Raw genomic sequence first — 12022 nt, 5'->3', positions numbered from 1 at the left:
TTATTTTTGGGGTTTTTTTTGCGTTATGCCGGCCTCTCCCTGCTGTGGCCTCTCCCGTTGCAGAGCACAGGCTCCGGATGCGCTGGCTCAGCGGCCATGGCTCACGGGCCCAGCCGCTCCGCGGCTTGTGGGATCTTCCCAGACCGGGGCACGAATCCACGTCCCCTGCATCGGCAGGCGGACTCTCAACCACTGCGCCACCAGGGAAACCCTGTTTTTATTTTTGAATAGCCAATTTTTGGTTTGTGATACTCTGAGTTGATTTTTATTATTTTTATCCTTTTCTTCCTCCCATTTTCCTTGGGTATTCTGATATCCTTTCTCTAATTTGTTGCATTGGATATTTAGCTTATTAATTTCAGCCTTTTTTCTTTATTATATATGTGCACTTAAGGCCACATGTTTCCCTATAGTTACTACCATAGCTGAATCCACAAGTTTAACTAGATAGGATTTTCATTGCTGTTTAGTTATAATACTCTCTCACTTATATTATGACTTCCTCTGCTTTTTTTGCCAGTCAGTTTCTTTTTTTAAAATGGAAGTATAGTTGATTTATAATATTATTTTAGTTTCAGGTGTACAACAAAGTGATTCAATATTTTTATAGATTATACTCTAAAGTTATTAAAAATATTGGCTATATTCCCTGTGTTGTACAATATATCCTTGTAGCTTATTTTTTTTATACATAGTAGTTTGTACTATTTAATCCCTTCCCCTATCTTGCCCCTTCTTCTTTCACTCACGAATTATTTACAGGTTTGTCTTTAAATTTACAAACATATAAGATATTTGGGGTTTTCTTTATATAGCATTGGACTTAAACATAATGAAATCTGCATCACAAGGACAAAGTGAACAATTTGTTCCTGGCAAGACTCAGTTATAAAATATCTTTTCATTTACACCACAGAACATCTTTTTAATGTGTGCAGAGGGTGCATTTTAAAGTGATTTCTAGTTTGTGGGGTGGCCCTGAGTACAGTTTGGCTACCTGGGCCCTACAAAGGCCTTCAACTGGACCCCTGAGATAGATAGCCAGTCTAAGACAGGCACGAGGTACTGTGGGGGATAAAAGATGACCCCGGGTTCCAAAGAACCGAGAGACAGCGGGGTCAGAAAGAAAGCACCCAGATTCATCGTTCTTCATCCCCTCATTTGTTCATTCTTTGAGAATCTTCCTCCCAGGTCCAGTCTGCAATCTATGAAAGGATTCCTACTGTTTCTGATCCCCAGGCTTAGGTAGAAATACTTGGAAGGAAATGCAGAAACAATGGCAGAGTCACACTGGGGCTTTCGTGTCCATAGGGTCGAAGACACTCTGGTGAGGATGACCCAAGGCCCAGGCTGGGGGTGGACACCAGGTAGCCTAGCATCTGGACGCTCTGGGAAGGTCGGCCCACCAAGCAGCTCAGGTGTGGGACCTGCCTCTGTTGGGGGTTCAGGCCCAGGGAGCCTCAGACGGCATCTGCCCCTCTGCACCACTCAGAACTCCTGGGGCAGGTTTTTGTTCTCCATTAAATGATGGGGTTGCCATTGCCCCTCAGGGAGCTGGGGTATTTCCAGCAAGGGATGTCCCTTCTCTTCTTCCCATAGGTATCCTCTTAAGCGGGTAGGAAGAATCCCTAGAGGCATTCACACTTCAGTCCTTCCCATCTTTGGAGGTTTCATTCATCTGGGCTCTTTTTTTTTTTTTTTTTGGTTGCGTTGGGTCTTCGTTGCCGCACATGGACTTTCTCTAGTTGCTGTGAGCAGGGGCTATGCTTCTTTGGTGCCCGGGCTTCTCATTGCGGTGGCTTCTCTTGTTGCGGAGCACGGGCTCTAGAGCGCAGGCTCAGTAGCTGTGACTCGCGGGCTCTAGAGCGCAGGCTCAGTAGTTGTGGCGCATGGGCTTAGTTGTTCTGCGGCATGTGGGATCTTCCCGGACCAGGGCTCGAACCCGTGTCCCCTGAATTGGCAGGCGGATTCTTAACCTCTGCGCCACCAAGGAAGCCCCATCTAGGTTCTAAAGCAGCTGGGGGTGGGGGGCAGCTGAGGGGTGGGTGGGATCCATGGAGGAAAATGCCTTTATTTGGGTCCTGACTGTGTGTCAGGAACTGAGGCAGGAGCCTGATGCCCACCATTTGGTGTCCTTGATTTCACTTTTTACAAAGCAGTGAGTGGGGGCAGATGGCTTGCTCTGGGTCACAGAGATCTAAGTAATCTCTGAAGACGGCCCTCCTAGGAGAAGACATCCCCCTCACCACCTCTTTATAACATGCCCCCTCCCCCGAGAGCTCACAGCTCCCGGTGACACCGTACACATTAGTAGCTGTGAACCCAGTTTCCTGAGCTGAGCAGAGACGGGTTCAACTCTGGACCTCCCGCATCACACCATCTCCCTGAGCCCTGGTCTCCCCATCAGCAAAATGGGAAGAAACCCATCTGCAGGGCTGCTGGGAGGATTCAACAGAATAATAAGGCAGTAAAGTGCATAGTTCCATGATCCCTCTAAGAGAACAGGTATTTGGTCAGAATCAGACAAAGGGCCAGGCCCGCAGCCCTACAGTTTGCTGGGACGGAGCAGCTACTGAAAATGCTGCCCGGCCGAGGGCAGGGCCACTCCCCTCCCCCTGTGTCGTAGTTTCCCCTTCTGTAAAGTAACAGGGTTTGGGGCAAGGTCTTCACTAAATGCCGGAAATTCTGCACACCCGGGTGCTGCCCGGAGCCCCCAGCCCCACTCCCAGGTTCCCTGGGCGCCTCTTTATCAGCACGTCGAAGATGCCGCTTCTAAAGGGCCGCAACTTCCGTCCTCACTGGCCACATTCCTGAACCCCGTTCTGCGGTGCCCACCTGGGACCTTCTGTCCTCCAGGGTCCTCGTCTGAAGCCAGAGCTTTCGACTCACTGCTAAACCAAGAAGCAGCAAGGCCGAGTCCTACAATATGAACCCTGGAAAGTCTCGGCTTCTGCTTTTTTTTCTCCTGAGCCTCAGTTTCTTCCTCTTTGAAACAAGGAGGTCACACCTAATGATTCCCAAACCCCTTCCAGGGCTAAACATCCAAACCACCCAGACATCTTATGTTCTCGTTTTCAGGTAACCCTGAAGAAAGACGTTCTTACTGCACCCTCCGAAAGCAATACCCATCAACCACACATAGGAGAGTTTACAAAAGCCTGTGACAGCGACAATGTCATTTCTTGTTGGGCCTTTACCCACAGAGATGAGAGCATTGCTGTCTCCACGATTCATATAAGAAACCTGAATCCGGGCTTCCCTGGTGGCGCAGTGGTTAAGAATCCGCCTGCCAATGCAGGGGACACGGGTTCGAGCCCTGGTCCGGGAAGATCCCACATGCCGCGGAGCAACTAGGCCCGTGCGCCACAACTACTGAGCCTGCGCTCTAGAGCCCGAGAGTCACAACTACTGAGGCCCGCGCGCCTAGAGCCCATGCTCCGCAACAAGAGAAGCCACCACAACCAGAAGCCCGCGCACCACAACGAAGAGTAGCCCCCGCTTGCCACTACTAGAGGGAGCCCGCGTGCAGCAACAAAGACCCAACACAGCCAAAAAACAAACAAATAAATAAATAAGATAAATCTATATTAAAAAAATAAAGAAACCTGAATCCTCTTTGGTTATACAGCTGGGGGTGGTCAAACCAGGAATTGAACATAGGCTTTTAGACCTCAGAGTCTGGTAGGACAAGTCACTGGGCGTCCAAATCCGGGCCCCTTCACTGCGAGGAGCACCGGAAACTAAGACGGGAGGGTGCAGTTTCTAGGCTTGACCACAAGATGGCGATCTGACTCTAGGCATTGCCATTAAGGGTGGGGAGGACCTCCTTTGGTGTTTGTGTGTTTACACTCTCCTACCTTTACTTTCTCCAGTCCTGGATCTGGTTTTCCAGAGATTTGCAGTGATCTTTAAAAAAGCAAAGCAAACAAAAAGGAAATCAGATCAGGTGATGTGTTTGATTCCCCAAGGGCTTCTCACCGTATGGAGAATAAAATCCGCAGGCCCAGGTACGACCTGGCCGCTGCGCCCTCCCCCTACGCTTTCTTCCACCCAGCCTGCAGCCTGCCTGCTCCGTGCGATGGCTCAGCCAGCTCAACTGATGCATTCGGAGAAGGGCCATGGGTGCTCCGGGGACCCTGCCGTCCTGTCATCCGATGGTTCCATGATTTGGAGAGCAAGAGACATGTTTGGTCTTGTGTGTGTGCTGAAATTAACAGCTGGAGGCCAACAACATGAAACCTGGAACTCTGGTTTGAGTGCGATTTCATTCATTCACTCACTCATTCATTCATCGGTATTGAACCAGCCCCTAGTAGGGGCCAAACACTTGGAAAACAGCTCATAGTGAGGCCAAGGGGGGTCAAAATATGCTATAGCCAGCCTCCTCCTCCATTTCCAAGCCGTCCTAAGTGACGATGATGATAATTATGATATGAATGAAACAAAACTAGCCAAGGATGTGTTTACAATTCTGGAAGATGGTGTTGTGATTTAATACGTGAAAGGCAGAAGCCAATTCTGTAATCTATCACTGGAATAACTGACTACCCATGCGGAAGAAAAGAACTCAGTTTCTATAAAACCCAGTTAAGTATCTTTTTACGTGAGCAAGGTATACTTTTTATTAATCAAGTCTCTGCTTTTATTTCATTTTCTGATGATCTGTCCCAATCAGCTAATCACATCAGTCGCATATCAGGTAAAGATTTGTGTTTTTCTTTAAATATTTATTTATTTATTTATTGGCTGCGTCGGCGCTTAGTTGCGGCGAGCAGGCTTCTCTCTAGTTGTGGTGCACAGGCTCAGTAGCTGTGGCGCGTGGGCTCCAGAGCGCGTCGGCTCTGTAGTTGTGGCACACAGGTTCTCCAGTTGCAGCTCACGTGCTCAGTCATTGCGGCGCGCAGGCTTAGTTGCCCCACGGCACGTGGGACCCTAGTTCCCCGACCAGGGATCAAGCCCGTGTCCCCTGCATTGGAAGGTGGATTCTTAACCACTGGACCATCAGGGAAGTCCCAAGATTTGTGTTTTTCTAGTGCTATGCAACTGTTTATATTTAGACCCCATTTCTATGAACCTGTAACAAGGAAGGCAAGTAAAAGCGGTGTGCTTGTTGTGCAAACACAGCTTTTGTGATCCCTCCTCAGGGAAGAAAGGAGCTTATGACTCAGTTTTTAGGTCTGATTTGATTTTGTTTTGTTTGGGGAGGATGAGATAGGGAGGGCTTCCTGGAGGAAGGGACATTTAAGTCAAGCCAGAAGGATGAGTCAGAGCTAACCAGAGGTGGGGAGCAGGGTAGGTAAGGGTAGCCCAAGAAGGCAGCAGCAAGTGCAAAGGCCTGGAGTGGAAAGAACATTCTAGAACCCGAGAGCCTGTCAGGTTATCAGGGACACAGAGTGCACCCTGCGGGGGTGGCCCTGGAGTCGGGAGAGGAAGCGAGACGCCAGGCTCTGAAGGGTTGTGTAAACTGAGTTGAGGCAGTTAGACCTCCCCTCAGAGCCCTAGGGAGCATGAAATGGTTTTAAGCAGGGACTGACCTGATTCGACTTTCGTTCTAGAAAGATGCCAAGGGCAGCAGTGTGAGAAATGAGGGCTGGGGATCACGCAGGAGACTGTCACATCACCCAGGAGGGTATTGACTATGGCCTGGCCTCAGGTGGAAAAGTGAGGACGACGAAAGTGGCGTTGGAATTGCCAGCTGGTGGCTGATTGGATGGGAGCTTAAGGGAGGAAGAAGCAGCAGCAGCAAGGGTGTCGTGGGCTCCGGCGTCTGGCTTGAAGGGCGGTACCATTCCTGGAGCTGAGGGGGCCTGGGGCGGAGACAGGTGGGGAAGAAGACAACGCGAGGTTTCATTTGGACACGTTCAGTGTGGAAAGCCCACGAGACATCCAAGTAGGGGTGTCAGGTAGGCGATCAATCTGTGAGGTGACAGCGGGACCCGAGAGTAAGCGTGGGAGCCCTCAGCCGCTAGGGCACATTTAAAGCCTTGGTGGTGGGTGAGGTCGTCCCGTGAGAGCCCAGTGATGAAGCGGACTAGGGCGAGCCGTGCGGAGGCCAGCACTTGGAGGGCGGCGAGGAGCGGGCCGAAGACGGAGGCTGAGAAACCACGAGCGTGTCACGGAAGGAAAGAAAGGAGGGAGCTTCTGGAAGAAAAAAGTGGTCAGCTGTGTGGAGTGCAGCTAAGAAGCCTCATCACGTGAGGACATGAGCGGGTCCTTTGTATATTGTAACATGGTTGGAGGTGCCCTTGGTGAGAGAGAAGCCGGGGGTGGGGCAGGGGGCTGGAGAACGGCTGGGAACTGAGGAAACGGAGAAAAGTTTGTGAAGGAAAACAGATAAATGAGGGTGGACGCTGGTGGGGCTCACAGAGGTCAGAGGGTTCTGTTCTCGTTCTAATAAGGAAGCAGTGCTGCAGGCTGGTGAGATGCAGAGGAGAGAGAAATGGAAAATTTGGGACAATGGAGGGAATAATTAAGGACTTGAAATCCTGGAGAAAGTCACAAAGGGTGGGACCTGCAGCAAGATGGGGGACCGGCCTTAAGTCAGAAGAGCAGGTTGTATGTTTCCTCCATAAACCAGGAGAAACGGAGGAAGAAGGGGACCCAGGGAGGAGCAGGCGGGGCTGCCCGCAGGACCGCACCCTTGGGCCCTGCATTTGGGAAGCAGACGTCTCTTGGCAGGACGTGGCTTGTCTCTGAGGTCTGAAGCAACTGGCCCCAGAGATGAGTCGACTTGGCCCCGGAATGGAGACCCAACCCAATGCGAACGCCCTGGCTCACCCGCTCCGAGGTTGGCAGCTCGCTCCGCGTGAAGGCTGCACACGTGGGAGCTCCACCCAGCCAGAGGCAATCCAAAGGAGGCCCCAGAGAAAGTGGTTTCCAGGGGATTCTTTTTTGGATTCTTTTTTTTTTTTTTTTTTTTCCCGCGTACTCCGGACGCGCAGGCTCAGCGGCCATGGCTCACGGGCCCAGCCGCTCCGCGGCACGTGGTATCCTCCCGGACCGGGGCCACCAGGGAAGCCCACCAGGGGGATCCTTTAGCAACACTTCAGGTCTTGTCTCTGCGGAGACGAGGAGAAATTGACAAAGGATCTTAATCTTCCCTTAATCCTGCCTAGTGCCTGTGCTCGCACTGCCTGTCCTGCTTAGTTAGGTTCTTTTGAAAAGGCATCAACTGACATTGGGAATTTAAAGGAAAAAAAGCCGGCGGGGGGGGGGGGGGGAGGAAGGGAGGAGGGGAGGAGAGAAAGAGAGCAAAGGAGGAAGATTCCTTAATGTCAGGCGTTTCAAGGGGAGAAGCTTCCAGAGGGACTTATTCCATCCTTCCATATGCGGCCACGCTGTGTCTGGGCAGGGCCCTGGCAGCTGCTCCCTGCACAGACCTCAGCTCAGTCTGGAGACGCAACCAACCAAACCCGGATCCTGGCACCAGACCCGCTGCAGCTCTAGGTCAGCATAAGTATCACCCCTTTCCTCTGGGGTGCACCGAAGCCAGGTGCTTTCATCGTTGCCCAACTCCAGAATTACCCTTGTTCTGCAGCTGGAGGACCAAGGCTAAAGAATGGCTTCCCTGGTGGCGCAGGGGCTTCCCTGGAGGCGCAGTGGTTGAGAGTCCGCCTGCCGATGCAGGGGACACAGGTTCGTGCCCCGGTCCAGGAAGATCCCACGTGCCGCGGAGCGGCTGGGCCCGTGAGCCATGGCCGCTGAGCCTGTGCTCCACAACGGGAGAGGCCACAACCGTGAGAGGCCCGCGTACCGAAAAAACGAATAAGAATGGTAAGCACCCCAGCTTGCCTGGTCGGGGAGCTGCAAAGCCAGAATCCAAGCCTCTCTGAAGGCAAGGAGGGCACGACGCTCAAGGTTCTGTGACTCTTGCTACCTGTGCGGCCTTACAAAGGTTGCAAAGGCCCTACCTCATAGGGTCATTTTGAGGTTTAAATGAATTGATACTTATGAAGTACATAGGAAGCGTCCTATGGCTATTATTATTGGGGGTTATCGCCCCCACCCCATGTCCATCAGCACCCCCACGGCAAGGCAATCCAAATAAGGATACACTCAAAACAGAGGGCGCTTTCTCAGAAGACACTGCTTCAAGACAGATCCCCCATATTTAAAGTACATCCCCATGCCTAACCCCTCCTTCTCAGGAACTAGCATTTCAGGAACTGTCAGTCTATAGTTAAAAAATATATTATTATTATTTTTTTTTATGGCCGTCTCCAGGCATCCTACACTTCCAGCACCCCCAGGTGTTCACAAACCCAGAAGCTCGCTGAATCCCATCCGTCAGCCGGTTTTATGGAGGTTCCATTATGTAGGTACGATTGAGTAAATCATTGGCAGCCAGCTAGTAACTTCCAGCCCCCCTCCCTTCCCCAAAGGTCAGTGGGTGGAGCTGGAAGTTCCATCCCTCTAAGCAGGTGGTTGGTTCCCCTTGGCAACCAACCCCACCCCAGCCTCCCATCCTGAGGCTACCCAGGAGCCCCAGTCACCAGCCATCTCATTAGCATACAAAAAGACATTTTTCACTCCAGAGATTCCAAGGGTTTTAGGAGCTTTGTGCCTGGAAATGGGGGGCAGAGACAAAATATGTATTTCTTATTATGTCACAGCATCTTAAAATGAGTAAGGAGGTATTTGGAATAATCGTTTATTTACCCAGAATTCTCTGGCAGGGGGGCATATTGGGGTTCTCTCTCCTTGTCTCTTCCATGTGACCCAAGCTGAGCCAATCAGAGCGCTTCCCTGGGATTTTTCAACTTGAACTCTTGTAGTTCCTCCCTCCTACCCTTCAGGGAGGAAGACTTACAAATCTAATTGGGTCAAATTCTAATTTACTAATGGGCCAGGTCACTGTCACTTAAAACAGCAGCTCCTGACCCCAGCAGTTCTAGCTTTCAAGTTCTACATCCTTGTTTCTCATCCCTTGGCGTGATTCACCCCCGGTGGCCAGGTGAAGTTGACTGGTAGTTGGCAGGAGATGAAAGGCTATCCTTTTTCTCCATCTTCACATCTAAGCCAAGAGGTACCCCCCTATTTATCAACAATTAGAGTTCAGTTTATCACCAGAGTTCTGCCAGAAGTCCAGTTAATAATAATGAAGCTGGTCTTCCCTGGCGGTCCAGTGGTTAAGACTTCATGTTTCCACTGTAGGGGGCATGGGTTCTATCCCTGGTCAGGAAACTAAGATCCCACATGCCATGCAGCACCGGCCAAAATAATAATAATAAAGCTTACTTTTAATTTGCTTTTGCCTCTTGTAGTGGGTGGACCTTAAGGGGAAGGAGTGGATTGGGCTAAAACAAGATTTAGGCATTCCTGGAATGACATGCCCAGTAGGGGCCCTTGCCACTTCCTTTGGGGAAACACTTCTCCTTGAATCTGTCATGTGATTCAGCATTGCTGTCCATCACAATATCCCATCCTCTTGGCCATGGAGAAGGGCATAAGTCCCAGACCTGGCCAATCACAGTGTCTCATTTCACTAGCCACAGTGGTTGGTCCAGGAGTGGGACACGTGACCCAAGCAGAGTCAATCAGATTCTTTGAAATTGGGGAAGGAGATTTGACTTTGAGGTGGACACTAAAAGGATGGTGAGAAAGGATGTTGACACTCCTTATTGATTATCCTCAGTCCTGGCTGTATATAAGAATTACCTCATGGGCCTGTTTAGAAACACAGGTTCCCAGGTGAGATCAACTGAGTCCGAATCTCAGGTAAGGAAGGAGGTGGGAATCTATTTTTTCATCAGCAACCTAGGTGGCTTTTATGTAGCCCTCCTGGGCGAACCTCAGAATTAGGAATCATTGATTTATGATGCAAAGAAGCCTGGCTATAAAATGAAGACCTCCATCACCTGCCAGACTATCTTTCTTATAAGGCACCAGTCATCCACACAGTCCAGCATTGGCCGAATTTCCCTCTGGATCTCTTTTTGTTGGACAATTACTTTTAAAATGGTTGCATGGGGGTTGCGTTACGTGTGTATTTCTCCACGTACCTGTTGTAACGACAAGCAACAATATTCCTGTTTTTCATTTCTCTTGAAAGACTCTGTCTTTGAGCACCACACTGCATGGAGGATGCATGATACGGGGCCCAAGTTCGTCCTACAGGGTTATTCATGTTTACCTCCATTCATGTTTACCTCCTTGACCGTGGGCTGGTGGCTATGTTTGTTTTTTTGCCCAGTCTAAGATTTCCTGATTCTATAATGACCGTGCATCATTTTACAACCACAGGGGAAAAAAAAATGTTTAAAATAAATTTTAAACACACTCCAAAGCCCCCCAAACATTTTTTTAAAAGGCAAAAATGCTATAAATCTGAAAAATGATTATAATGATTGCCTCTTGCTTCTTTCTGGCTTTTCCAATCCATCTAAAAGTTGGTTGGGAGATGACACCTGCAATTGGGATGTCTGACATGATAAATGCAGGGGTATAGCCAGGCTTGAGAGTTTGGGCTTTTCAAACACCACTGTTGGTACAAGAAACACTCTCCTGGCTCAGGAGGGGAAAGGCTTATCTTTTTCAGGTGAAAATGCTATGAGGAAACTTGGCAGAAATCCAAGGTTATAGGACCCAAAGACTCTAATTCCTCTTTTATGAAAAAAAGAAATGCCTAAGAGGCAACACTTTCCAAACAATTAACTTGCCCGTGGGCCCCTGAGGGATCCTGGATGACAAAGAGCCCCATGTTCTCTGCAAATCCAGGTAAGGTTTCTACCTAAGAAAAGTAAACCCGGAGGAGAATCTGGAGGGTGCCTGGGAACTAGAAAAACTGGTTCAAGCTTCTGTCTCGAATCCACCTCCTTGATTCAACAAGAAGACCCCTGCCCAGCTCGATGTATCATGACCCCAGGCAAGCAAGTGATTCTTCAGCACAGCTTAAACTGTAATTAAGGGGGAAATTTTTCAAGGAGCTCCTTGTAAACAGCTTGATGTGGTTGGGTCCAGGTTGCAGGGACCAGCGGGGACTGTCCTGTACTATCAGGACAGGGCCAGTGCGATTCCCGAGTAGGTGGCCTACTTTATGGGTTTGCAAAGTTGCAAGTTCTTGAGTCAGGAGACGTACCTGAGAAAATGTCCGTTTTTCAGCCCTTCAGAGCTTAGAGACCAGGGCTGGGCCGGGAGAGAAGTCAGGCGGGGCTTTGGGGACACTTGTCTCACTGCTTCTCAAATTCAGGTGTCTTCCTTAACAAACTCATTTCTGAGAACATTTGCCAGGGAAATAAAGGTCCTCAGTAGAGCAGCTTTGGAAAAGTCTATGGAAGGGAAAAGCAAAATGCAGTCACTAAACATGGTGGTGAGGAAGGGTGTTTACTCCCTTGGAAGACGTTCCTAGTATATGACAGGGTTGGCAAACACTTTCTGTAAAGGGCTAGATAGGAATTTTAGGCTCTGCGGTACATATTGTCTCAAAAGCAGCCACAGGCAGTATGCGAATAATATGGCGGCTGTCACTACAACAGCGAAGTTGAGCAGATGTGACAGAGACCAGATGGCCCTCAGAGCCCCAAATATTTACTATTTCTGGCCAATTACAGAAAAAGTGTGTGGACCTCTGAGTATACTGGGTGGATTACAAGTCAATGAAGGAAGGAACTCAGGAGAAGCAGCATTTCATCGTTGTCAAGATGAAAGAATTGACTCAAAGATGGAAACCATTGGCCACCATCACCACCTGAGCCAGGCAGCCCACGGATGAGACTTGCTGTCTCCGGGATGCTGGCTCACATCCTCCACACCTCCCCACCCCCGCCCCCTGCATCTAAGCTGCAAGCACCTCCCTTTGGGCCCTCCCTGATCTGGCCCCAGCTATCCCTGAGCACGAACCCCACCACTCCAGGCTTTCACTTTACATTCTCATAAAGATGGTATTCGGTGTCCCTTCCGCATTTTCCATCCATCCTTCCTCTGGAAACAAGTGCCCCCGCTTTCCTCCATGCCCCTGCCCCCCAGTCCACATGTCTCCCCAAGTTGAGCATCCAGGCCGAGGATGGGGCTTGTGACCTAGGCC

The 12022-nt window shown here is 50.0% G+C and overlaps 1 long non-coding RNA gene across 1 annotated transcript in view; it reads right to left on the bottom strand.

The window, feature by feature from the left end:
• The window catches only part of LOC109551359 (uncharacterized), a 41332-nt gene extending 29794 nt beyond the window's left edge, over positions 1 to 11538 (bottom strand). Inside the window, exons 1-2 of the long non-coding RNA XR_004522164.2 lie at positions 11078 to 11538; positions 3858 to 3906 (exon numbers count right to left, since the gene is read on the bottom strand). This is a non-coding gene — a long non-coding RNA (uncharacterized lncRNA). The remainder of the gene's footprint in view (positions 1 to 3857; positions 3907 to 11077) is intronic.
• Between the last annotated feature and the right edge of the window lie 484 nt (positions 11539 to 12022).

The sequence above is a fragment of the Tursiops truncatus genome, chromosome 15 (assembly GCF_011762595.2).
Source record: "Tursiops truncatus isolate mTurTru1 chromosome 15, mTurTru1.mat.Y, whole genome shotgun sequence".
Taxonomy (NCBI): domain Eukaryota; kingdom Metazoa; phylum Chordata; class Mammalia; order Artiodactyla; family Delphinidae; genus Tursiops; species Tursiops truncatus.
This window is presented reverse-complemented; position numbering and strand designations above follow the sequence as displayed.